Here is a 25,381-nt window from a genome sequence, read left to right as displayed (position 1 = left end):
ATTGGAGTGGTCTATCTCGGGGTGGATCAGAAACCAGAGCCGTGGGGGCTTTTGTTTACCAGACCGCTGGTGGCCGGTGTTCCAGCGACTCCAGTCTTAACTTATGTATGGGCCACTGGATGGAAAAATATGTTACCTTTGAGGTGTCTTAAAATGCCACTTCCTAGAATAGGCTCGGTCGAGAGTTGGTTCATCATTTCACATAAGGTTGCTCTATACCTCTAACATTGAGAATAAATACCAAAACGATGATAAAAACGTTCATATTGATGCTACGGATATCCATGGGGCTGGATTTTGCTCAGGTTGGTAATTGCCTTTAAGGTAAAGTATTGGGCAAAGTGAATGAGATTTAAACGTGTGGTGATACTGGGATGTTGTGGTGACTTTTAGACGCAGAGAGATGTTCAGATTTGCGAATTTTTGACGTTAAATTTTTTTTTTTTTTTTAATATGTGGAGACTGAAATCTATACATTATAATATATTATAATCTTCAGCAAATATGCTCGAATCTCTCTTTCTCTCACACTCTTAGTCTGTTCCTTATACACGGTCACAATTTTGAAACCACAATCTCTAAACGTTTTCTTTTTTTTTTAATTTTGCAAAAGAAGGAACAGAGAATTGGGCCAGGTGAGGGTATTCCCTCAAAGGCCCAGTCCTCTGTTCTTAACGCTACCTCGCTAATGCGGGAAATGGCGAATAGTTTGAAAGAAAAGAATCTCTAAACTCGAGGTCCAGAGACAACTTTGTGTGGGAAGTAGCATGGATTATATGGCCACGGCCTCAGGTCCATTTTGAGGCCACCAGAGGCCGCTTTTCAAAAACCAGAAAGTAACCCTGGGTCAACAAGGGTTGATGATACCAAAGAGCTTTTAGTACCTAACGCAGCGTTGCTAATGTGTCTGAGGAAGATGTAGGGAAGACCTGGAGAGGACCTGCGGAAGACCTAAGAAGAAAATGAACACGATGCGAGGAGGATCTGGGAAAGATCTAGGGAAGACTTAGGGAAGATCTCGGGGGGGAATTTAGGAAAGTGTTCGGGAAGACCTGGGCAGGAACTCGGGAAAGATTTGGGGAACACCTGGTGAACTCGGGAAGATCTGGAGAGGATCTACATAAGACTTGAGATAGACCTTGGGAAGTTCTGTTTGCGTCCGTTGGTTTGTTACCTCTGTACGGCCGACTCGTAGCACCTACCTAGAGTCCGCAGATTTTGACTGTAAGCACTGCAGAATCTGAACAAAGTTTTGAGCCACTGCAACTTGGCCACGACGACCGTTTTAGGGCCAACAAAGGCAGTGCCTGGTACCGTTACAGTATAATACTGATCAAGGAGTGTGATGTTCTTTCACGAGGTTTCTTCCATATTCCCTCTGTACACACGTTGTCTACACCTTTCCCTACTCAAAGTTTTCTTGCATTTACCTTTGACGGCTTCATATGCCCTGGTGTGACCCATCGGCAGCAGGTCACCCCCTGTATACCAAATTGGTTCTGTTCACTATCTTGTGTACGTCTCGCATCCACCTTCAGATTTAGTCCCCGACCTATAAGAGCATTTTCCACTGTGCCTTTCCATCTCCAACTCGTTCTTTCCCTTTCTGTCCCCTTCTAACACTTATGCTCTCTTGGTCAACCTTTCCTTGTTCCTCCTTTCCACATGTCCAAACCATTTCAGCACACCCTCTTCAGCTATCTCAACCGGACTCCTTACTACCTTACCTGTACCCAATTGTTTTTTACTCGACCAACTCTCCTCACACCACATACGCACATACAATCACTCCATGGAAGGGAGAGGAGTGACCTGATTACAGCCGTCAACTTTTTGAATCAACTTGACGTAGATAGCGAAGGAGGTCTACAGCTGATGCAGGAACTGGAGAGCCAGAGGCCATAACATAAAGGAAATGGTAAACGAGGACAGCAATGAAGAAGCTTAAAAGATTGTTATGATGATGGTCGGGAGATGGGGGCCCACGAATGTAAACCTTAGGACCCCGGATGTAATACGGGCTCGGGGGATCCTAAGGGGCTGGTCGGGGCCCTACGTCCAACGCGATCCATGTGGACCTTACAGGTTAGCCAGGATCCCGGATATAACCCGGGGTCACAAAAGGTGGCCTGGACCCAGGATGTGGGCCATAATGGCGCGAAAGGATAGGAAATCCTCCCTGAACGTTTGTTTACCTTTGAGGGAAGGAAGGAGGGAGTTTCCCCTGCACACTCCAGGGTTTACAGTGCTATCACTCTAGCCGGTGGTGTGGTGTGGTAGTGAGGTGGTGTGTTAGTGGTGTGATGGTGGTGATGTGATGGTGATAATAATGACAGTGATTATCAAATGGTTTATTGAGTCGATTCCAGTAGAGGGTTAGAAACATAAATAGAAAATACAGAGAGTAGGGCTGTGGTCGAGGTGATCCTGACTTGTCTATACACAAACACGGGGTTAAGGGTTCACCGATTACTGGTGACTTTCACAATGGCTGGGACGGGGATTTTCTTGCTGACGGTCTGTGCACGCGTGGATGGCCGCACTGCGGTTGTCAGTACCGAAATGCAACAAGAGGACGAGGGATCACAGGTGGCAGGAAGCGACGGTGGCGCGGATGGCGGAGTAGGTTCTTCTAGGTGTCCCAGTCTTCAGTGACAGAAAAAAAGGTAAGAAAAGGAAAGGAGTAATTACTCAGGGGCGCCGCATGTGTTTGTAGACCTGACTCTTACAGGAAGAAAGGTCACATGAAGAGGGAAAGACGGAGGAGCATTTAACAGCTGAGCTGTTCGAGGGAAGAAGGAGGTATCATAACGGCCAATCCTCAAGTGGTCGGTCTCTACACAAAAACTATGGGAAGCAACAGCCGGAACGCGTGCCATGGGAGGCCCAGAGTGCTACGCGCCTTCTGATGGATGGCACAAGAGGAGCCGACGATGATATTCCACGTTCTTTTCTGCAACTCCTCTAGTAGCCTCACACTGCGTAATGACCGAGAAGGAAGTCCAATCTGGGAAGGCGTAGGTTAGTTCAAGACGAATGGAAATCATGTGGATGGTTACCAGTACAGGAGCAGGGAGTCCAAAGTGTTTCGAGTCTACAAAGTATACAAAGGCGATAGCTTGAAGATTTGGTGATGGCGCTGATGTGTTCTTTCCAGCTCTAGTTTATCGTCCAGAGTGATCATCGAGGGAAGCTTGCTGGACTGAACAACCTGGAGGGGACTGGGGCCTAGTGAGATATTAAGGGATGGGGAAGGATTGGATTGGTGGATTGAGCAAGCAGGAGGGGACTGGGGCTGAATGAGACAGTACAGGGTGGAACAGGGTTGAAAGCACTTCCGTGAATATGGACTTTTTTTGTTTGATGGTGACGCTGTTGACGAAGGCTGTTTAGAGTGCTCGAGAGGACGATGAAGTTGGTAGAGGTTTTGCCCACGCTAACACTAATGGCAATATAGTCGATGTGCTTCTGTCGAGGCAGATGTATCCCCCCAGAGCATCATCTGTAAGGATGAAGAAACACAAGGGACCCATCTTGAGGACACCACAAGTAGTCAACGAGTTTGAGAGCCACGGAGGTCTTGTGTCTCTCGAGGTTGCAATGGATCATGTTTAGGAAGTTGGAGAAACAGTGGGCTGTCGAGGAGGAGCTCTTCCTACTGCCACCCTGCTGGGGATCTTTGCAACTTGCCGTGTCTGTGTAAAACCCAGTGATGTACAAAACTTTCTCAGGGTGTGCAGTGGATCGGAGTGGTGATGGTAGTGTGGTGGTGATGGGTACGGCAGCCAATCGCCAACTTCACTGCAGGTTTCTCTCTTTCTCTCTTCCTCGTTCCTCTTCTCCCTCTCCCTCATTCTACTATCTTTGCTTCACTGTCCCTTTCCCTCGTCCTCCTTGTAGCTATTCCTATCATCCTCTTTTCGTCTTTCTCTGACTCGCATTTTTCCGTACTCTCATTCCTTCCTCACTTTGTCACTCGTCCTTGACCTGACTTTATTCTCTCCATTCCCCTTTTAATTCCACTCCTCTCCCTCCCCACTTCTCTCTCTCTCTCTCTCTCTCTCTCTCTCTCTCTCTCCCCTCAAGCAATAACAAATCTCCCTCAATTTTCCTTCGTCACAACATTATAGTTCAGATCTAGACAACAAAACATCCTGTCTCTGCTCAGTCCCGAAAGCCATTTTACCCTCGTAACTCATTTACACGCCAGGTGGTAAAAAACAAAACCTTATTTACATTATTTCAATAATTCGTGATTAAGCGGAAATGTCTCTCCACCCCCAGCCCCACAGCTGGTTCACTAAGATTACGACGAACCAGGAAAGAGGCTTCGAAACAGATAGGTACACCAGTTCCAATTGGAACGGGCGATCGAGATAGTATCACCAGCGAGATTATTCAGGTTCAACTCTTTTTTGCTTCGGTTTTGGGGGACAGCTTATGGTGGATAAGTTTGAAAATCATTTAGTTGGTTTTATATATATATATATATGTATGAACTCACGGGAAAACCAGTCAAATGTTGGTTGATAATATATATATATATATATATATATTACAGGACCCCTTTCCGAAAGGGTTTTGCTGTTAACCTATGAACCCTTTCACCAGGGGCTCCCTCACCTCCAAGGCTGCGTTGCATTCAGTAGCAGGGTTAGGATGGACACCTTTGAAGTGAGAAATGCCTTTAAGAGACCGTACTCTGTTTCATCAACTGACGATGGTAAAGCCACGCCCAAAGGAAAACTAAGCAGGCGGATATATATATATATATATATATATGTATATATATATATATATATATATATATATATATATATATTGTACGGATTTTGACATCATAGATCAATGCTTCCCTTCATAGCGTATCAGGGAGATTTTAACATTACTTTAGAAAGCTTTAACCTTTGACCTCTCGCTCGGATACTGTGGGACCATAAATGGAATACATTGGCTGAATAAACAGAGGATAGTCGTTAGATAATGCAACGCGTGCTGAATAAATCGATTGCACTTGTTGAATATATTAAGTACACCCAGTGAGTAAACTGACTAAACTTATTATATCGACTAAAGTCGATGAATAAGTCGGCTACACTCACTGAATAAGTTGACTATACTTACTTACTAAATCGGCTACGTTCGTTGAGTAAATCAAGTACACTCAACGAGTAAATCGACTGTACTCTCTTAATGATACACTCGTAGAATAAAATAAAGTACAATCGCTGAATAAATCGACCACACTCGCTGGATAATCGAATACACTCACTGTGTAAATCGACTTCACTTACAGAATAAATTGACTCTCCCTGTTAAAGGGAGCGAGGGAAAGGAACGAAGAATAATGAAGGGGAAAAGGTGAGGGATAGAAAGGGGGAAAAAAAACCCACATTAATGACGAGGTTCTTCTTTGAATGGACACCATGTCTCTCTCTCTCTCAGTCGCCTGGAGTTTAACGAGGATTGCCAGATGAGTGATTAGAACGAGGGATAAATGACAGGCGAGATGAGGAGTACGGGAGTGGTGGGTGCATGGGAAGGACAAATACCAGGAAATCTGAGGGTCAGTGACGAGGCTGTCAGCCAGGGGATAGAGAGATGGTGTTGATGAGGCGAGGAGAGTCAAGCAGAAGGTACCTCAACACTCCACCTCGCCCTCCGGCACAACAATAATTCGAAGGGAATACAAGAAAGCGTGAATTGCACTATCAGAAGGAATCTAAAACTTGTTTAAGTATATTCTAAGCAAGAGGCTCAAATCTTAAAAAAAGAAATTTTAAAACCGAGTATTAACAAGGAATTTGAAGTACGCTCTATCACTGATGACTGAAATATATCACCCAGTTTAAGGCTTGTGATGGTCCAACCCACACTGATAACATATGGGTTGTGATGGTCCAACCCACACTGATAACATATGGGTTGTGGATTATCCTCACATTCGACATCACCTTCAGTCTCTGGGTGTTGGTTCTCTCTATCTGACGGTCGAGAATTTTTGTCCCGCCGTAAAGTGTTGCCCAAATCATTTACCGTTTTGAAGAGTTTTGTGAAATTCCTCAGAGACTTAGTCTCATCTTTACGGAAAATGGATTTAGATCTGGCAATTAACACACAAACACACGCAAGTATGAACAAATAATTATCTCTCTCTCTCTCTCTATATATATATACATATCTTTTCATACCATTCTCCATCTCCCGCATTAGCGAGGTTGCGTTAAGAACAGAGGACTGGACCTTTGAGGGAATATCCTCACCTGGCCCCCTTCTCTGTCCCTCCTTTTGGAAAATTAAAAAAAAACCGAGAGGGGAGGATTTCCAGCCCCTCGCTCCCTCCCCTTTTAGTCGCCTTCTACGACACGCAGGGAATACGTGGGAAGTATTCTTTCTCTCCTATCCCCAGGGATAAATACATATATACATTATATATATATATATATATATATATATATATATATATATATATATATATATATATATATATATATATATATATATATGAACATGGGATGCAACATTTCACAATGCTAATTAGCTGTATGCAGGTATAACAAGAGATTATCATAAGATTAACTGTCATTAAGCTAATTATCAAATTATGTTTTTTGTTGTACACACCTAACCAAACATATAGCTTCGAGTGCACACAGGTTTCAGGGCATCATACATGACAGTGAGAGATGTGGGCAAATAAGGCCAATGTTCGTTTGTTCCCAACGCAATCTCGATATGGCGGAAGAAGCAATTAGTCATTAGACACAGACACACAACACACACACACACACACACACACAGACGTACACACACACACAGACGTACACACACACAGACACAAAAGTACAGACACACTCACACACAGACAGACACAAAAGTACACACACACACAGGCACAGATATAGACGTACACACACACACACAAACACACACACACACATAATCGTGCACTGACTTCAACCGGAAGTTCTACACTGACGCTAATCTAACAAAGAAAGACAAAATAATTATTTTCAACATCTAAGAGCCGCGGGCAGAGACTTGTATATTTCCGCGTCCGTGGCTTTTGGTACTTGGCAACCTATGTACTATAAAAAAATAGAGGGGGAGAGGCGAGGTTGTGAGTTATGGATATTGTTAACTTTCCGAGTTTTAAAGTCAAGTTTTCAAGTGGTTCGGGTACTCTGAACAAAGACTGCTTTGCAAAAGAGAAAAAAGAAAAATAGACCAAACTGAAACATTTATCTGTATCTACAAGTTTGAATTAAATCGGCAACTTGGCTTTAATCATCATGATGTAGCGTCTTGATACGAGTGTCGCAATTCGTCCTGTGTGTCTTGCTCACGTACGTACGTGTTGGTGTTATTCTACCGCCACAGTGGCTCCAGGAGCAACTGAGGCTGAAGCCCGAGGCGACTGCCGTGCGTCTCCGGGTGGGACACAGGCCACTGAAGGATCCCAAACCAAGGGAGAAAAGGGGTAGATAGATAAATAGACAGATAGGTAGGTGAATAGATAGATATATAGATAGGTAGATAGACAGCTATGGAGAGAGAGAGAGAGAGAGAGAGAGAGAGAGAGAGAGAGAGAGAGAGAGAGAGAGAGAGAGAGAGAGAGAGAGAGAGAGAGAGAGAGAGAATAACAATGCCAGATTGGGGAAAAAGGGGGAAGTAAGAGACTCTCTCACATGTTCCCGTGACGTCACCATCACATGACCTTTGACCTACTTTCCTCCCTACCGGCTGGCCTGCCTCCCCTGACATAATCCCCTGAAGTAATTAACTCGTATATACATATAATGAATTATCGTTATACGCAGCTGCTGCCTCTCTTTCCTGGCAATACAGACCCAGGCCGCAGGTTATTGCATTAAATGTATGACTACGTTTTTATCAGTATATATATATATATATATATATATATATATATATATATATATATATATATATATATATATATATATATTCATAGTTACTGTGATGAAATGATTTTCACCACATTTTCTTTTACTTTTAGAATTCCTTGCCAACTTTTTACCACAATTTCAGTTTCGTGGACCAGATTATGGTCACAAGATGTATCGTCTTAAGCCTTATTCATAATCGGTCCATAAAATATTTTTTTTGGGTCGCTTTACTGCTACGTCGTATGATGTAGTATTCACCTCGAATGAATAAACTGAATACACTTCACAGCAGGTGAATATGATTATGTAAAACCTTACAAGCAAAATCGCGTATATACAAACACACACACACACACACATTGATATACGGAAAATTAGACAAAAAATGTATCTATACAGTGTTATATAAAACAAAGGGATTGCCCGTTGACTATGTCTTCAAAAACGGATGCTGTTTAGTTCATCTGAATTGGGAGCCCTGTGATTCAAACATGGCAGTCGTATGGGGCTTCATATATAACTCGATTCACCATCAAAAATACGTCCTTTTGGGCTGATGGGGCTGGAGGGATGTATGCTGTGCTTGGCAACACTGAGCCTCCACAGTAATGATACGACAGGGGATAAAAACTTGCAGTGTTGCCATACGAACCTGGATACATCTTGGCCTAGCGTATGGATCATCTAAGTAGGCCTATGTTGAGTTTTTTGTTGTTGGTGTTGACTTATTAGCTAAAAGGGCCTCTTGTGTCAATACAGAAACGTGCCCACGTCTTTCAAACTTCCGAAAATCACAGCCAAATCAACTCATTTCTCCTCGGAATATACATATGGGTTCAGCCTCCTTCTAATGCCCAGATAACATGAACATTTCCATTATAATTCGTCCATATACGTGCGTTCTTAATACCTCTAATGGTGCTTAACCACCGAGATCTACCACTGTTGGCAAATACTAGACGAACGGAGAGAAAACATTAGGAAGAGGAAGAAAGAACAGGACTGGAGTAACGTAGCAGATTTCTCCCCCCAAAACACGGTGGAAAAATTCCCTAACCCGCCAATAACCCAAGGGGGGAAAAGGAGGGGAAGGGGGCGTCCCTGCCTCCAGAAGCGACGACCCCGCTCGAAATTCCCCTAAACGCGGGAAATCTCCACGAAGCCAGGTAAACACAGAGGGATGGGCCGGGGAGGTGGAGGGCGGGATGGGAATGAGGGAGAGTAAACAAGAAGGGGGAGAGAAAGGGCGGGGAGTGGAAGGAGAGGAGTGGAAGGAGTCGGGGGAGGGGGATGATGATGGGAGAGGAGGAAGGAGCTTCAGCCTGTGGGGAGAGGGGAAAAAAAAAGAATGAGGAGGGTCAGGGCAGGGGAGAAAAGGTCACTGATGAAGGGCGGCTGGCAGGGGAGGGCCTGGAGGCTCCAGAGGACGGCGGGGAATGTAGCTTGAGAGAGAGAGAGAGAGAGAGAGAGAGAGAGAGAGAGAGAGAGAGAGAGAGAGAGAGAGAGAGAGAGAGAGAGAGAGAGAATCTGAATATCAAAGAGCAGAGAGAGAACACATTGAAAGATAAGTGGATGGTAGGTAGGTAGCGGTCAGGTGGAAGCAGGTAAGTGGATGGTAGGTAGGTAGGTAGGGTCAGGGCAGGGGAGAAAAGGTCACTGATGAAGGGCGGCTGGCAGGGGAGGGCCTGGAGGCTCCAGAGGACGGCGGGGAATGTAGCTTGAGAGAGAGAGAGAGAGAGAGAGAGAGAGAGAGAGAGAGAGAGAGAGAGAGAGAGAGAGAGAGAGAGAATCTGAATATCAAAGAGCAGAGAGAGAACACATTGAAAGATAAGTGGATGGTAGGTAGGTAGTGGTCAGCTGGAAGCAGGTAAGTGGATGGTAGGTAGGTAGGTAGTGGTCAGGTGGAAGCAGGTAAGTGGAAGGTAGTTAGGTAGTGGTCAGGTGGAAGCAGGTAAGTGGGGTGGTGGTTGGTGACGGTGGCCAGGAGGTGACAGGTAGTGTGGTTCGTGTGGTGGCCTGTATGACCGTGAGGAAGGCCAGAGAGCAGGAGACCTGATGGTCTAGGACGAGGTTATGATGATGGAGACGGGACTGTAGAGCAGCAGACGCCTCCACTCACTCACTCCGTCTCCTAGGCCGGCAGGATAATATGATGGAAAACGGAGTAGTGCAGAGGACAATACACTGACATAGGAGTGACTATACTGATATGGTGAAGATGAACAGAAAATGTACATTTTAATCTCATTACAGCCGCCGTGTACTCGGGGAAAGAGGGACTTTAGTCACTATAAGGCGGAAACTAAGATACAGTACGTATATATAATACAGTCTCGAATACCCGGATCAAGAACCCGTATGTACGTTTAATGTTCAGTGATAAGCAGTATCATTAAAGTCACCGTCTGGCCTTGTTTCTAATCTATTCTTTATCTACGGTTTGAAGTCTGATGACAGAATTTATTACAAAGTTTCATGAAAGTTTTGCCGAGGAATATTTTGATCACATTTGTATCAAATCTCTCTCCTTTAGAATTCGTGACGTACGTTGTAATCAGTATCTATGTGGCGTGAAAGGAATTCATCATGTACTTATAGATATTCATTAGAATATCATATCGTCCATTTCATCTCAGAGTCTTCACTATTTTTTCGTTAGAAAGATGGAAAATTGAATTAGCTTCACTATTCTCAATCCACAAGACATATTCCTCAGTGGAGAAACTGGTACTTTCTTGCTCCTTTTTGTATTCAAGTCTATCTTACTAATGATAAAGTTTGATGACGAGATCTGAATAGCTTACTAGAAATGTAGCATTATTAAGGATACGTCAAGAGCTGATATTATGATCTGCGATTTCGTAGCTTTTATGTATAGCTTTGGAACCAAACATCGTTTTGGCTATAATTTTCACTATTTTAGCGTTTCATTCCTCATTTCAGGTCATTGACGATCGTCTCTTCAACGCCGTTCTCTTGTTCCGTTACACATTCCTGTAACAAAGATGCACAACTCTTCATTTGTCTACGATGATTGTTCATCTGTCATGCCGCTGAACACTGCATCACCTTATTTTCAAACTCTCTTTGTAATCATCAACAAATCTTTTTGTTTCAGTTAGTTTCGTAATTTCGGGTCGTCGGCAGATTTTGAGATTTTGGTCGTGGGTGGTTTTTATTTCCAGATCGCTGGTACAAATGGGAAGTGGACGGATCCTAGAAAGTAAAATCTCATTTATGGTACCTCGCTTATCACTTGGAATCAACAGTATCACTCTCTTTGTAGAGTTCCAATTTTGTTCCTAATCATTTTTCTCACATCTTTAACTAAAATCAATCATGGGTCGATTACCTGACGAGGCAGAGTTTTCCGATCCTTTCTTGTGCAAATCTGTGTTGCATTTGAGAACCTCTGGTCATCACTTACATTTCCTTGATCTTTGTAGCCATGTTGAATATCTTGGTGATCCAGAATGATATATGTTGGCCCACTCCTTCCAGTATTCTAAGAGACGTCTCCTCAGAACCAGTTGATTTATTCGGTTTTAATTCATCTTAATATCTAAGTGTTGGTGGTTAGGAATTGACAGGTAGTGGGTGGTTGTGATAGTAATAGTGGAAGGGAAGTGGCAGGTAGTAAGGTAGTGGTTGATGGTGATAGTATTAGCGGTGGTGGAAGTAGCTAGGAAGTGGCAGGTATAGGTGGATACGGTAGTGGTGGTGATGGGTGGCTGTGGCCAAAATTATTATGAAATATTCACGAGTTTCCATATTTGGGTGGAGGCAGCGGCAGGGTTCGGAGAGAGGGAGGAAGTGAGGGAGCGAAGGAAGGCCCGGGCACCTGAGACCCTCCCTCCCTCCACTGCACTTTGGTGGAACCACCACTTCCGTAACACACACACACACACACACACACGCTCTCTCTCTCTCTCTCTCTCTCTCTCTCTCTCTCTCTCTCTCTCTCTCTCTCTCGTCAACTTCTCCTGCTGAGGGCGAGGCTTCCCACCCGCCTCACCTCACCAATGCACGACCGCCATTAACAGTTGTTGTCCACATCCTGGGGACGTGCCTCCCCGAGCCTGTGCATTAATAATGAAGACGCCGGTAATGAGGAGAACCTGCAACGCAAACGAGCAAAAAAAAAAAAAAAAAAAAAAAAAAAAAAGGGAAAAATAACTAAGTTGTTATCTGCGGAGGAACATGACGACGCTTTGGTCACGAACCACTTCAACTTGCCGTGTAAAAGCTGAGAAAATACGTTCCTCTTTTTCATTATTCATGTTGTAAGAAATTCATTTCCTCTCATGCTTTTACAAACTCGAGGTTTATACAGCATTTAATCCGATTTTCAGCCGGACCGACTTTGTTGCGTGGTCTGTGTCACAAAGTAAGAGTCTCTGTAAAGGACGGACCCGGCCCATAGGAGGGTTAAGTGTGTATGGGGCTGGAGGACCATGGGCTATCCGGAGGAGGTAGGGTAGAAGGACGGGTATAGGCCACAGGTTATAGGGGTCAATAGAAGTGCCACTACGCGGGCTGAAAACAAGGACGATACATCATCAGTATCACGGAACACACCTAATAGACATATTTCAACAATAACACCAACACCAGCAATGATACATCATCTCCAACACAAGGAAGAGCCCCTCTACTCCAACACAAGGAAGAGCACCTCTACTCCAACACAAGGAAGAGCACCTCTACTCCAACACAAGGAAGAGCACCTCTACTCCAACACAAGGAAGAGCACCTCTTCTCCAGCAAAGAAGCGAAAAACTTCCCACTGTAACGACAATTGAAAAAAAGAAAACAATAAAAGACCTAATGTCAACACCCACTCATGTCATCCACTTCCGCCATCTTCCTACCATTCTCTCGTTTGATCACCACCGCTTGGCTGTTCATCATCCAAGTATTTAACATTGTTGATAACCCAACTTTCTAATGACGTTTCCAATGGCCGTTCCTATACCATCAGCAACCAGCAACACAACAAAAGTTGACCTATAGCCTGCTGGTAGACCCCCTTCGTCGCTCCTCAATGACCAGGTGGGCTACTGCACCAATGCTTTCATTAACCTTGGCTGGTGAGCTACTGTATTATTTGTACACAAGATGAAATGGATAAAAGATATTGTCGGCTTCACTTCTGACCAAAAGACAATCTTGTCATGCGTGAGGGTGAGGGAGTGAGCGTCGGTCGGTCGTGAGGACCATTTTACTGCCACTTTTTCTTACAGTCGGCCGCGTAAATGGCCATTCGGACCTTTTATGTGATGTGTCAGACCACAGAATACTTACGACGTCGGCGAAAACATAAGTGTTTATACGATTTCTATCTCCTTCTAAAGGTACATGTTAATGCGCACTTATAAGTGTGTGAGATTTGTCTGGTTATTTGCTGTAGGAGCCGAATGTTTTGGTATAATTATGAATGCCTGTACTGGTTTAACTACACCGTCTCCGTGTGGATCGTGAGTTGCTAGTGTCTTGTACTTTGTTTCTGTGATTATGTGTGTGTCGTGAAAAAGAAATGTGTATATAACCATTACCCTTTCATTCATGTACCTCGACATACCTCAGCTCCTGAAGACATTTACCTCACACTCCCCTCCTCTTCCCAAGCAACCCCAAACCCCCATCAACCATTCTCATCCCCTACCAACCCTCCACTTAACCCCATCAACTTTCCTGAACCTCCACTAACCTTCCACTTATCCCCACCAACCATCTCAACCCCCAACAACCATCACTATATCCCTACCAACCATTCCCAACTCTCACTAACCTTCCCCATAACCCCACCAACTATCCCCAGCCACCCCGCCAAGCTTCTCAGTATCCCCCCCAACCCCCAGCAAGTCTGACCCTCTCCCACAAGGCACATCCTGGTGGCGGGGAAGAGCGTGTCACCAAGTCAGGTGAGTGATGATGGGGCCACATGACCCTGAGACTAGCGCCTCTCACTTCCTCCACTCTTCCTCACCCTCACCTACCTCCCTCCCCCACGCTACACACACACACACACGAGACTCACCTCTCCTCTCCCCATCGTCTCCTCTCCAAACACACGACTCAAAGCTCTTGCTCTACAGCCTTGTTTCTATCCCTGGCACAGCCGCGTCGGGCTACGTCCTTCGTGCAGCTGCACAGTACCCAGCTGCCTCAGCCCGGAAGGTACGTACTGCTTTAAGAACGCTGGTGAGGATTACTGCTCAGTGTTTTCACTTATCACATCTCAGAGATCTGTTTCCATGTTTCTCTTTTTGGTTTTTAAGCTAGGCCTCATCTATGTTCCTAATTTGCGCGTTTTGTACATTTTGTGGAATTATGGTCCCGTTCCGTTGAAGGTCTGTATCAGTGGTCCGTCTTTTTTTGTGTGTGTGGTCTTGTAACTCCGACTGCAGTGGTGGTCCATGGTTCTCACCCGTGGTCCTCTCCCAAAGCTGTCGCTTGTGGTCTTCATCCATGACCTGTGGTCCGCATGTGTGTTTCCCCACCCGTGGTTTATATCCGTTGTCTTCAGCTATGATTGTCAGCCCGCGGACCATACCGGTTACCCTTACCTACGGACCACACACCTGAGGCCCTCACAACTGGTCCCCTAACTCGTGGTCTTACTGTTCAGTTCAAACACATGTGGTCCTCCTGTATGGTCTACATGTACCCATGGATCTCATACATGGTCTACACATATGTAGTCTTCAATCATGGTTCCACACCATGGTCTTTACTCATGGACCTATCCCATGGGAGTGGTTCTCATCAGTCGTGGCACTCATTCATGGGCCCAATTTCCGGTCCTGTTAATTGTCTAGTTCTTTGCCACGAAAACAAGCAGTTAAGACTATCAGTAACCTCCATGTCTTAGATTGTGAAAACATCGAAAATTATTTGACTTGACAAGTTTACCTTCATGGAATCATACTAATGTAATTTCTTCATGTAATTCTATGATTTACTTAAGGTTTTGAGAGTTGGTTCTTATGTACTGTTTACTTTTTTACCCTTTAATTGAAATATGAACAATAAGAATACCTTCATTCATATCATTTCAACTATTCAGACACTACAGATGATGTATTATCCATAACTTTACTTTAAACTTTAAACAGTTTTCTCTGCATCATCACAATGTCCAGCACACGAGCTTTCGTTTCCCTACCTAGTTTCGACAAGTTCCCGCCAACCATATGTTGTACAATGATCTATATGGAAAAAAAAAAGATATATGCATGCATCGGTCCTCACGTTCAAACAAGCTCTTTCACGCAATCGTACAAGGCAAGGGTTATATGTAGTAGGCAAGGGAGGAAACCCGTACGCATCAAGACTTTTTCGTACCATTCCCATATTATCAATTTCTCTCTTATAGACTTCCAGTAGTGATAATGATGCGAATCTTTACAACAGTTGCTCATGTGGTGAAACGTTATACGCTTATTGACAAAAGGGGGGGGAAAAAAAAAGGCCAGAGGAGTGTGTACACTTTTAGCGTAGTTACTGTTCTAATGAGATCCATTTTCTTTTGTTTCTGATAAGCAACGTTAGAGGGCGATACTACTCTCGTTCATCGCCAGCCACCACCGCTAGGTGTAAGGATGGCCGTCTTGGGTAGTGTTGGATCCCCCATAGTAAGAGTTAGTGCCTTCAACCCACAGATGGCGCTGGCTTTCGCGCTCCTGGCGTCTGCTGGTAATCTTATAAGACCTACCCTTAAGGAAATCAAACTAGAATAACATAGAGAGTCTTCCAGTATGCAGTTCTTTGGCAATGATAGACGATGATGGGTCGATGTCTTCGTATGAAACGGAAAAAGACATTTAGTGAACTTGGGACGAGCCATTTAGCGTTTCATATAGACAGATGCAACACGATGGAAGTGAAGGATTAAGGTGAACACACAAGAACAAAATGTTACCTGCTGCGGGCTGACATTACCTCGCATAAATCAATCTGAACTGTTGTGATGGGTCATTTCCTATCTTGAAATGCGAGAGTTACGAACGAACGCCTCCGGCACCACAGTGGCGCTCTGCTCATCTAAACACATCCATCTTGTGGCCGCCTGGTCTCTCCCCTCTAGTATACGAGAGAGAGAGAGAGAGAGAGAGAGAGAGAGAGAGAGAGAGAGAGAGAGAGAGAGACTGTATACCCAGAATAAAAAAAAAAGACAATAGTACTCGCTTCTATTCGGCAATCTATCGCACTGACGTCTATCTACCAGACCCGAACCATGGGAGTGACCTATGACCTGCCGAGTTATCCCATCAACATCATCACATCATTATCACCTAATGTAAGACTCACAACCACCCTACCAAGTTATCCCAGACGGAACATTAACTTTGACTTATCATCTTGGAGGGGAGAGGGTCGTACTGACGAGGCGCACCTGATGGCCCAACTGAACTCAGGCAATCAGACCAGCTCACCCAATCAGAAATCCTACCTACGTTTCACATACTCATCTCTGCCACCGGACCCCATGAAATGAGCCACAGAGATAAACTTGAAGTCATAGAAGGAAGATAAAGAGGAAATGACGGTTTAATACAATTTCGGTTATTTCATATTCATTCTATTGTGTCCTTATTTTCCATGTGACGTTGTCTTGTATACGTATCTTCGTTGTAGAGCGGGGTTGCTCTCTTTTCACACTACAACCTTCAGTGTACGTCTTTTCACACTACAACCTTCACTCGTTTCTCAATTACTTGTGTATTTATCTTATCTTATTTTTTTTCTATCTTATCGTTCTTATTCACTGAAGGACACAAAATCCAGCTTCCTGTGTCTCAGGTTGGCACTGTTCTCTGCCACCTTCTTTAACTCGCTGGCTATTTCATGTGAGGATTTATAGAGCCGATTGACATATTGATCGACCAGCCCAGCCCAGCCCTCACTACCAGAGTGTTGGTCGGGTGGTGTACCGACCAGCCCGCCAGCGAGTCGGTGGGAAGGTGTACCGACCATACTGGTCCTCCTCACCTGGTCGGGAGGGAGGTTTACCGACCAGCTCATCCCGGCCCCTCTCACTTGGTCGGTCGGTATAACGATCAACCCGTTTAGGTCGGTCGGGAGCTGTATCGACCAACCGAAGTCAGGAAAAGTTTTCAGCTTTCTCAAAAAAAAAGAAAAAAATGTCAAGTAACATGCAAGTATATCACACACACACACACACACACATATATATATATATATATATATATATATATATATATATATATATATATATATATCGTATACACATTTCTTTCAGATTTCAGAGTGTCGAGGCAAGCATTAAGTTTCAGGCCTGAATAAAATATGTTAAGGCTTTGGCCTCAACCATGCGCTGAATGAACTACACATCAGGCTTCAGAACTGAAGCAAGAACACCTGAAACATAATGCAAGTTCAGGATAACAGTAACCCATACCTCACCAGTGAACGTCTGAAACGTCACACAATCATACAACACTTCAGAGCTGTGCATGAAATTAGACTTATAACCCTGAACTCTTATTTACATACTTCAGTATCGAGATCTAGCATGGAAATGTATATAGTTTAGGTCATTACATTAAACCCTTCATTGATCTTTCCTTCGCCATCTTCAATTCTAAATTCATACTGGACGATGGTTGGGAATGTTAGATACTCTCATATTCACCTTGTGGGTCGCTCACGAGTGCAGTTCGTCGTTTCGAGACATTTCTTTGAGCGCTGGCCGCACAGAATGTGCTATATGCACCCTTAGTGGCCACTCAGAATTCCATTCAACTCGCTCTCCGCTCAAAGAGTACTACTATAAGTTACTGGCTACTCACAGTGCCATTTAAACTTTACGGCCACTCAGAGGGTATTTTAACTTCCTTGGCCACTCACGGGGCATTTTCTCTTGTTTACCACTCAGAGGGATAATAACCTCGCTGGCCACTCAGAGGAGATATTAGCTTGCTGGCCACTCGGAGAGAATATGCTTTCCTGTCCACTCACAGGGGATAATTTCCAGATGGCCACTCAAAGAGGATTTTCGCTGGCTGCTCAGATAGGATGTTTATTTTCTGCCTACTCACTTAAGTGTTTTAATTTCACGGCAACTCGAAAGGTATTTCCACTTACTGGTCACTCAAAAGGGATACAAGTCTCCTGGCCACTCAGAGAGGATATTATCTTGCTTCCCACTCAGAGAGGGTTTTTCCCCCCCCCGGGGCCAAAACCCCCCCAAAAACCCTTTTTTCCAATTGGGGGGTTTTAAGGAAAAAGGGGTTTTAAACTTCAGGTTTAAAACTAATGACCTGGTAATCAATAAAGATCCCTTTTTTTTTTTAAAAATTAAAAAAATTTTTTTTTTTCCCTTTTAAAAAAAAAAAAAAAAAAAAAAAACCTTTTTTAAAAAAAAAATTTTAAAAATTTTTTAAAAATTTTTTAAAAATAAAATTTAAAAAAAAAAAAAATTTTTTTTTAAAAAAAAAAAACCCCCCCCAAAAAGGGGAGGCCCCGGCCCCGGGCCCCCCGGCCCGGGAAAAAACCCCCAAAAAGGGTTTTGGGAAAAATTTGGCCCTTTTAAAAACCCCCCCAAAGAAAACCCCCCCCCCCGGGGGGCCCGGCCGGGGGGGTTTCCCAAAAAACCCCCCAAAAACCCCAAAAAACCCCGGGAAAATTTTTTAAAAAACCCCCCCCCCAAGGGGAAAAAACCCCCCCGGGACCCCCCCGGGGGGGGCCCCCAAAAAAACCCCCCCCCCAAAAAGGGGCCCCCCCCGGGTTCACCCCCCAGGGGGGCCCCCCCCCCCCCAAACCAACCTTCCCAATCCCAAAACCCCGAAAGGGTTTTTCCCGGGGGCCCCCCCCCGGGGGCCCCCCTCCGGGGGCCAAAAAAAAGGGCCCCCTTTTGGGGGCCAATAAAACCCCCCCCCCCCGGGGGGGGGGGGGGAAAAACCCCCCCAAAAAAAAACAACCCAATTTAAATTTAAAAATTTTTAAAAAATTTTTTAAAAAATTTTTTTTAATTTTTTCCCCCCGGGGGGGGGGCCCCCCCCAAAAAAACCCCGGGTTTGCCCCGGGCCCAAAGGGGGGTTTTCGGGGAAAGTTTTTTGGCCCAAAGGGGGAAAATTTAAAGGGGAAATTAAAAGGGGGGCCCCCTTTAAAAGGGGGGGTAACCCGAGGGAAGGGGGTTTTTAAAAAATAGGGGGGGGGGAAAAAAGGGGGGGTTGGGGGGGGTTTTGGGAGGCCCGGGGGGGGGTGGGGGGCCCGGGGGCGGGGGGGCCGGGGGTTTTGGGGGGGAAAAAAAAAAAGGGGGGTTTTTTGGGGGGGAAAGGCCCCGGGAAAGGGAAAGGGCCGGCAAGGGGGGAAAAAAGGGGGGGGAAAAAAAAAAAAAAGGGGGGAAAAGGAAAAAGGGGGGGTTTTCCCCGAACAGTTTAAAAAAGGGGGGAGGGGCCCCCCGGAAAAGGGGCCCCCCCGGGAAAATTGGGGCCAAAACAAAGGTTTTTTTAAAAAAAAAGGTTTAAAAACCCCGGAAAAAAAACCCCCCAGTAGCCTCGGGTCACAGAGTTACAGTAGCCTCAGGTCACAGAGGTACAGTAGCCTCAGGTCACAGAGGTACAGTAGCCTCAGGTCACAGAGGTACAGTAGCCTCAGGTCACAGAGGTACAGTAGCCTCAGGTCACAGAGGTACAGTAGCCTCAGGTCACAGAGGTACAGTAGCCTCAGGTCACAGAGGTACAGTAGCCTCAGGTCACAGAGGTACAGTAGCCTCAGGTCACAGAGGTACAGTAGCCTCAGGTCACAGAGGTACAGTAGCCTCAGGTCACAGAGGTACAGTAGCCTCAGGTCACAGAGGTACAGTAGCCTCAGGTCACAGAGGTACAGTAGCCTCAGGTCACAGAGGTACAGTAGCCTCAGGTCACAGAGGTACAGTAGCCTCAGGTCACAGAGGTACAGTAGCCTCAGGTCACAGAGGTACAGCAACCTCAGGTCACAGAGGTACAGCAACCTCAGGTCACAGAGGTACAGCAACCTCAGGTCACAGAGGTACAGCAACCTCAGGTCACAGAGGTACAGTAGCCTCAGGTCACAAGAGTTACAGTAGCCTCAGGTCACAAGAGTTACAGCAGCCTCAGGTCACAAGAGTTACAGCAACCTCAGGTCACAAGAGTTACAGCAACCTCAGGTCACAAGAGTTACAGTAGCCTCAGGTCACAGAGGTACAGCAACCCCAGGTCACAGAGTTACAGCAGCCTCAGGTCACAAGAGTTACAGTAGCCTCAGGTCACAAGAGTTACAGTAGCCTCAGGTCACAGAGTTACAGTAGCCTCAGGTCACAGAGGTACAGTAGCCTCAGGTCACAGAGGTACAGTAGCCTCAGGTCACAAGAGTTACCGTAGCCTTGCGTTCGAGATTACCAACGGCGTCAGGTCGCAGTGAACCAAACAGCAGCGTCGAGTGGACGTCGGGCGAAGGACACAGGTAGTGAGCGCAGCAAACGAGGCCTCCCAGAAGGTGCCGGCGGAAAACATTCATTCATTAGGGAGAGACGTGTCCTAGATGGACGTGTGTGTGTGTGTGTGTAGTTGTGTCCAGGAGAGGTGCTGGACGATGAGGAGGGGATGGGGTAAATTAGGGCACTGCTGCCGGGGTATATAAATAGATATAGATTTTCTGGTACCTCCTGAAGGACAAATAGATTTTCTTCTGTCATCACTACAATTGGAATCAATCAATGACTCTGGTTCATTTACACCCCTCTCATCTGCACTACGTATAGTATTTAACTACTTTATATATATATATATATATATATATATATATATATATATATATATATATATATATATGACATATATATATCTCCATTTCCTTCCTACTGTTTTGTCAACAGGTTGACCGGTCGAGGGAGATGTGGTATGAGACCCCTCGCTAGTGAGCGGAGAGCAGTTCTCAGAACCACAGTAGTCGTGGCGAGGGGAGCCGCTCTCTCTTCCTCCACATCCTCGAGGTCGTCCACTCCACAGATAACATCTCTGAACGAGACAAATAAGTTTAGGGGGGAGAGGGGAGGCCAGACCAGTCCAGCGGTGGTGGAGGAGGAGGGAATCCGCCGGCGATAAGAGGACGATAACTACCCCTGCTACGGGAGGGCCCGCCAGGACACGGCCTCACAGTCTGACTGTGGGCAGTGATGCTGGTGCTCTGCTTCACACACCCATCATGCTGGGGGTGGAGTCTCCCGAGATATGTTAGTTCTGGTGAGGTGTATATATATAGGCCGGACCCGTTTACTGATCGATGCGTCTTATATGGCAAGTCGTTTTTAATGGTATGAGGATCATACTGTAAGACCATGATATATATATATATATATATATATATATATATATATATAAACATATATTTCATTCTGTATCATACTTTGTCGCTGTCTCCCGCGTTAGCGAGGTAGCGCAAGGAAACAGACGAAAGAATGGTTTAACCCACCCACATAAACATGTATATACATAAACGCCCGTACACGATATATACATACCTATACATTTCAACGTATGCATACATATACATACACAGACATATACATATATACACATGTACATATTCATACTTGCTGCCTTCATCCATTCTCGTCGCCACCCCGCCACACATGAAATGGTACCCCCTCTCTCCCCGTACGCGCGCGAGGTAGCGCTAGGAAAAGACAACAAAGGCCACATTCGTTCACACTCAGTCTCTAGCTGTCATGTTTAATGCACCGAAACCACAGCTCCCTTTCCACATCCAGGCCCCACAAACCTTTCCATGGTTTACCCCAGACGCTTCACATGCCCTGGTTCAATCCATTGACAGCTTGGGCGTTACCGGACTCTGCTTACGTGTAGTTACGCCGCGAGTTAACAGCCACCTACAACAAGGTAGCATCGCAGTCAACTGACGAAAAGGATCATTCTTGAGGATTCTATCCTTTTCCTTATTATCGACCGTAACGTATAGCACTGAAGCTGCACCTACATAGGCATCTGTCACAGTTTGCTGTAGAATATTACACCCAGGGGGTATATATGGAGTAGTTGAAGCCATGCTGCTCCTGGTAATAATATGTCTGACTACCAAACCTCACAGGTGATGCAAGATTTAAGCGAGATATTCCACACCGATGGCCTTAGGTTCTCTTCTCTCTTGTAGGTTCGCATGATTTCATAGAACCGTGTTATGTATTTTGGCACATGATGGCCTTTGGCAGCAAGTCCCTACCACTGCTTATCCACAATGGGGCATTTTCTCGAAATACATTATCATCATTTCTATCAGTTATAACAGTAATGATAATATTGATGAATCCATCATCTAGCCATGATTCACGCACGGGCCCGCCCGGGGCTTAATAATGGGCGCGGCAATCGGTCCACAGCAAAACCCAGCTGTTCATCCTCCCTTCGGGGATGGTCTATAAACGGGTACCTGCCCTAGGCTGGGAAATATGTTTGTGTATATACACAAAAATATATGCATGATTATGAGACGGGCAACACAAGAGTAAAACTCTTTCCCCGTAACAAAAATAGTCACACTACAGTCTCCCTACACACAACACGAACATCACATCCACATCTGAAAATTTCCCGTGAAGGTGCGGGGTTGATGACGTCATGACCACGTCACGGGCGGCAGGTGTCGGCCATCATGGCCGCCCAATGAGAGACAAAAGCTCAAGGGGGTGGGCGGCGGTTCGAGCGATCACCGTGATAAGCCACGTGCGCCTCCTAGAATCAAGGTCTTGCATCAGTAAACGCTGACATAGTCCCTATGTTGCAGGTGTGAAAGGGCAGTAAATGATTTTCCCTTATTGTCACATGGATAGGAGGTATTATTAGGTGATTACGAAAGGTATATATAAAGCACAAGATTACCCTCAGCTGTGCTGAAAACAATGTTCTCTTCAGCATCAATAAAGAGGACGTAAATAGCGCCAGAGGGGGTGGTAGCAAGTGTAGGGGTTATTGACTAATTGGGATAATAGCGCTAAAAATATCTGTGACTTTGAAGGAATCAGGTTGGCAACGGTGATGAGGTTGGTGATAGAATGAAAGGGTGGATGGCTGGGGTGGGTGGAGTGTTGTAAAGAATGCATAGTAGAGAGTGGAGTAAAGGTGGATGAAATGTAAAGTATATAAGGTGGAACAGGTCTTGAAAGCCATGGCTATCTATGCATTACAACTATGTCTATATATATGTATATGTAGTATGTAAGGTGGAACAGGTTTTGTAATGGAAGCCATGGCTATCTATGCATTACAACTATGTCTATATATATGTATATATGTAACTCGGCACGCACTAAACAAACGACCTTTCAAACTCTAAGTCTTAAACTCTTGCCTACTGTCGGAAACCACACTCCCTAGAGGAAACTATAATCTTACTATCCCACTTAAGCTCTGGACGTCACCCATCACTAAAACACGACAAACACAGTTTTAACACATCCCAAGAAGGCACTTCATGCTCACGATGCAACTACCATTAAGAAGACAAAGAGCATCAACTGCTCAATTGCATGGCATGCTCTGTACACATAGATATAAACACACACACACAACATCGCACAACGCTTTATGATCTGTAGTCTTGACTGGTGGACGTGGCCAGCTTCCCGGGTGCTGCAGGAGCCCCATGAAGATAGAAGGGACTTACGAGGCAGGAAGTATGTAGAATTCAGATGGTAACAGAGATAGAATACAAACGACCCTCTTTTCTAAACGAAGCTTTTGACGGTGACGCTCAACACATTCACTATCATAAGCAAGAAGTTTCCCCTAGTATTTGTAAGTACAATGATCACCTCAAGTGAATGTACATGATAGAGTAACACTGAAACGGTCACCTCAACTGGGAAACGAACACAGAAAAACGACTGTTGAATAAAACCTTACTCCCCCCGACTACTCTAAGACGTTACTCGGTTAATTCGAACAAAGTTTAACAATCTAGGAAAAGAAAAATACATTAACACGTACCACACACAAAGACTTCTTCTTGTCTAGTTTGGAATAAACAAAGTACGTCGAGTGGTTCCTGCTTGGCTCTGATGGAGGGATTCACAACACACTTAAGGTCCAGCAGTACTACGGGCGTCTGGCCGTGTCAGCAAAACCTTCCCTGACGATAGGTTGGTCCTATGGCTCGCGCACCTCACCATTGGCTGAACTGCGGTAGTTTGGCGAACCGATAGTTTGCGCTACATGAGCGATGAAAGACTCTCAAATATTGTGTGTGTGTGTGTGTGTGTGTGTGTGTGTGTGTCACAGATGATGGGTGAGTGATAAGTATATTTATAAGATAAACACATGTTCTGTTTTTTTCTTCAATTGTATCGTCAACACACGAGGGGAGGGGGGGGGGGAGAGGGCAAGCCTAAGCCCTACCCTATGCATGGCTTGAGACACTCCAGTCTCGCCGTATGATTAAACAATTTACCCACTGGTGTTGTGGCTGGGTTTTAACCATTACTTTACCGTTGAGATAATGACAAAAATCCCTCTAATGTTTCATATCCGGCGAATGGCATAGAAAAGACGGGAAAGGGTTTTGTATATTGAAAATACGTAACTGCCCATCGTAACTGACCATTATTGCCAACAGTGGGGGTCTGATTTCCCTCACTGATGACAGATGCTTGCCAGTGATGGATTGCGAGACCCTGTATTGCTCTGCGCTGATCATAATGATTAGAGGAAGTGTTAATGTACCTACTATATTGATGCTGAAGCGCAAGAGTAATTTCCCCGTCGACTAGTGCTTGCTACCACGTCATGGGTAGGTTGCCAGTTTCCTCTCGCATGCGACATTCAACATATATTTCTGTGCTTGGATTATAAGTACTCAATAAAGTGGGGATTATAAAGTGCCGAAAGTCTAAAGTATTAAGAAATCGCCGCTTACGTATATCATGTACTGGTTTGAATTCGATAGGACAAGTTTAGTAGCCATTGATGGAGTAGGGGTTTACCATAAGTTAGGTAGAGTGAATGCTTGAGTTGTACATAGCGTTAATGGGATGGCCTTGATTAAGGCCTCAGCTGCCCGTGCCGTCTCAGCTAACACAGAAGAGAATGTAGAGTTCATATGTAACTTGTGTACTCGTTAATGTCCTCTGTTGGCTCATAATAAAGAAAGAAATTAGGAGGTGGTCTGGTACAGTGATAAACAGGTAGGGTGGCTGGTCCACAGGAGAGTTCTCAAATGAAGAAGGAGAAGGAGGAGGAGGAGGAGGAGGAGAAGAAGAAGATGAAGATGATGATGATGATGATGATGATGATGATGGAGAATCGTGTAAAAAAATGTAGAAAACGGGATGGTGGAGGATTGACGTTGTTGGATGGTGGAGGTTGGTGGTGGAGGGTGGTGGTGGAGGTTTGTGTGTGAGATGAGGTGTTGACACATGGCAATGGCCCATCACCACCACCAGCACATTATTATCAGCTCCCTCACCCACGTTG

General features: G+C 45.1%; 1 protein-coding gene across 2 annotated transcripts in view; it reads right to left on the bottom strand.

Annotated features, from left to right (window-relative positions):
- Positions 1-24,054, bottom strand: part of betaggt-I (geranylgeranyl transferase type-1 subunit beta) — a 77,522-nt gene extending 53,468 nt beyond the window's left edge. For both annotated transcript variants that reach the window (XM_071690717.1, XM_071690719.1), the window contains exon 1: positions 23,900-24,054. The gene's annotated coding sequence lies outside the window, so the exon portion shown is untranslated. The remainder of the gene's footprint in view (positions 1-23,899) is intronic.
- Between the last annotated feature and the right edge of the window lie 1,327 nt (positions 24,055-25,381).

The sequence above is a fragment of the Panulirus ornatus genome, chromosome 48 (genome assembly GCF_036320965.1).
Source record: "Panulirus ornatus isolate Po-2019 chromosome 48, ASM3632096v1, whole genome shotgun sequence".
NCBI lineage: Eukaryota > Metazoa > Arthropoda > Malacostraca > Decapoda > Palinuridae > Panulirus > Panulirus ornatus.
Note: the sequence above shows the minus strand (reverse complement) of the source record. Positions and strands in the feature narration are given on the sequence as shown.